This window comes from Pelophylax lessonae (genome assembly GCF_965119305.1).
Source record: "Pelophylax lessonae genome assembly, chromosome: 12".
Taxonomy (NCBI): Eukaryota; Metazoa; Chordata; class Amphibia; order Anura; family Ranidae; genus Pelophylax; species Pelophylax lessonae.
Window position 1 is genome coordinate 8,933,928 of NC_138779.1, and position 3,289 is coordinate 8,937,216.

Genomic DNA, 3,289 nt, shown 5'->3' on the forward strand with positions numbered 1-3,289 from the left:
TTAAGAGCTTAACCCATTCACCGCACCATGGGCTCAGCCTGGTACTCTGCAGGTTCTCTCGGTGCCGAGTGCTATTAGGGACTGAGAGGAGAAAACAAAATTGAGGTTTTGGTGATGCAGAGGGAGGGGTGTGTCCCCGTCCCAGCTTAGATTCATTTCCTCTCCAGATCTGAGACTGAGTGCCACCCCCCAACCTCTGCGTCTTTTCAACCAAGACAAAGATTTCAAAAAAATTTTTTTTTGGACATTATTGGCTACAAAGTATAATAAGTCAGAATTGTGGGATTTCCTAATGCAAAGTTTTCCTATTCTTCACAGCTAATCACAACAATACACACTGAGACCCCGTTCACACTGGGGTGAACCGACTTTGCCGGGCGACCTGTGAAGTTGCGGCGCGCAGCTCGCACCGCGACCTCGGAGCGGCCGGCACGGACTTCATATAATTGAAGTCAATGCAGGTCGCTCCGGGTTGCCCCAAAGAAGCTCCGGACCCTTTTTCTAAGTCGGAGCGACTTGTGTCGCTCCTATTAGAACGGGTCCATAGCTTCCCTATGGCAGGCGACCTGTCAGGCGACCAGGTCGCCTGACAGGTCGCCCCAGTGTGAACCGGCTCTTAATAAATCAATTCCGTTTTGTATAAATGATTGTTTTATATCTGCAATATTCACTGATATAAGCAATCATAGTGTGCGTTACTTTAACTGACAATTGCACGGTCGTGCGACGCTGTACCCAAATAAAATGTATTTTTTCCCACAAATAGAGCTTTCTTTTGGTGGTATTTTATCTGTTGCTCCATAAAAAAAAAAAAAAAAGAGCGACAATTCTGAAAAAAAAAACATTTTTTTTTCTTTCTGCTATAAAACAAAAAAATAAATAAATAAAATATTTCATCAATTTAAATTCACATATTTTTGTTAAAAAAAAAAAAAATCCACATAAGTGTATTGGTTTTTAATAAGTGATTGGTATTTATTTTTAATAAAAGATTGGTATTTATTTTTAATAAGTGATTGGTATTTATTTTTAATAAGTGATTGGTATTTATTTTTAATAAGTGATTGGTATTTATTTTTAATAAAAGATTGGTATTTATTTTTAATAAGTGATTGGTATTTATTTTTAATAAGTGATTGGTATTTATTTTTAATAAAAGATTGGTATTTATTTTTAATAAGTGATTGGTATTTATTTTTAATAAGTGATTGGTATTTATTTTTAATAAGTGATTGGTATTTATTTTTAATAAAAGATTGGTATTTATTTTTAATAAGTGATTGGTATTTATTTTTAATAAGTGATTGGTTTTCGCAAACGTTATAGCGTCTACAAAACTATGGGATATTTTTATTTATTTATTTATTTATTTTCACTAGTAATGGTTGGGATCAGCGATTTTTAGCGGGACTGCGACATTGGCTAATTTTGATTCTCGAAATGCAAATTTTTATACCAAAAAGAGAACCAACATGTCGGATTTTTTGCACCGAAAACAATGATTTTCATTGTTGACATCTTCAGCCATAAAAAAAAAAACATCATATAGGATATCCGCGCTAAAAAATATATTAATTACAAACGAGCAGCCGCTTAACCACTTCTGGACCAGGCTATTTTTTGTGATACGGCACTGCGTTACTTTAACTGACAATTGCGCGGTCGTGCGACGCTGTACCCAAATAAAATGGATGTCTTTTTTCCCACAAACAGAGCTTTCTTTTGGTGGTATTTGATCACCTGTGCGTTTTTTTTCTGTTTCTCCATAAACAAAAAAAAGAGCGACAATTCTGAAAAAAAAAAATATATTTTATTTTTCTTACTGCTATAAAACAAAAAAATAAATAAAATAAAAATTTACACCAATTTAGGTCAGTGTGTATTCTGCTACATATTTTTGTTAAAAAAAAATCCACATAAGTGTATTGGTTTTTAACCACTTCCGCACTGCTCACTAGAGCACTACTGCGGCAAAGTGGCTCGATAACATCTGGCGACGTAGACCTACGTCGCCAGACACTCCCCTTTCAACCCCCAGTGACAGTGCATATTTTTAGCACTGATTATTGTAGTAATGTCACTGGTACCCCCAAAAGTGTCAAAAATGTCAGTTAGGGGTCCGATCTGTCCACCGCAATGTCGCAGTCCCACAAAAAAAAACGCAGATCGCCGCCATTACTAGTAAAAAAAATAAAAACAATAAAAATGACATAAATCTTTCCCCTAGTTTTTAGATGCGATAACTTTTGCGCAAACCAATCAAAATACGCTTATTGGCGAAATTATTTTACTAAAAATATGTAGCAGAATACAAATTGTCCTAAAAGGATAAAATAAAAGATTTTTTATTTTTTTTTTATTGGAATGTTATATAGCAGAAAGTGAAAATAGTTTTTTTTTTCAGAATTGTCGCTCTTTTTCTGTTTATATCGCAAAAAAAAATAAAAATCGCACAGGTGATCAAATACCACCAAAAAGAAAGCTCTGTTTGTGGGGGGAAAAAAAAGACATCAATTTTATTTGGGCACAGGGTCGCACGACCGCGCAATTTTCCATTAAAATAACGCAGCAAAATCTTCCGGTCCAGAAGTGGTTAACTGGATGATTTATATCATTTTTTTTTTTTTTTTTTTTTTCTATATCATCTCTGTTTTAAAAATAGTCAACTGCTCCCCCTTCTGGCTATTTATAACAATACACATTATAAATGCAATATTCTATATATTCTGGAATAAAAAAATAGAAAAATAAAATGCGTATACTGTAATTATTTTATTTTCAGTGGGGATTAAAATAATAAAGAATTAATATAACAAATAATAAATTAATTAATAAATAAATATAAAAAAATATGAATAAATAAATATAAATAAATATGAATGAATAAATATAAATAAATATGAATGAATAAATATAAATAAATATGAATAAATATGAATAAATAAATATGAATAAATAAATATAAATAAATATGAATGAATAAATATAAACAAATAAATATAAATTATTAATATAATAATAATAAAGAATTGTATACAAACCCTCCATACATCCCTTTTATCTCAGACGCGGGAAGGATTAGAAGAACCTCCAATCACATCAGCTGTTCCTGGAGGAGGATTCCCAGTCTGGAAAAATTCCGCTACCAAAGGAAGTAAAAAAAAAAAAAAAAACAAAGCCCCCCGGTTTGTCTCTCTGTGACCAATGCAGGCGGTGCCGGGACCAGGTAATCCAGAGCCTAGGGCGCGCATGCCGAACTGCTGCCCCCCCCCCCCCCCAGATGTATGAG

The 3,289-nt window shown here is 33.5% G+C and overlaps 1 protein-coding gene across 1 annotated transcript in view; it reads right to left on the reverse strand.

Annotated features, from left to right (window-relative positions):
- The window catches only part of LOC309568707 (UDP-GlcNAc:betaGal beta-1,3-N-acetylglucosaminyltransferase 7-like), a 1,853-nt gene extending 1,761 nt beyond the window's left edge, over positions 1-92 (reverse strand). Inside the window, exon 1 of the mRNA XM_082274451.1 lies at positions 1-92. This exon is cut by the window's left edge and continues 1,761 nt beyond it. The gene's annotated coding sequence lies outside the window, so the exon portion shown is untranslated.
- Positions 93-3,289: the final 3,197 nt, after the last annotated feature.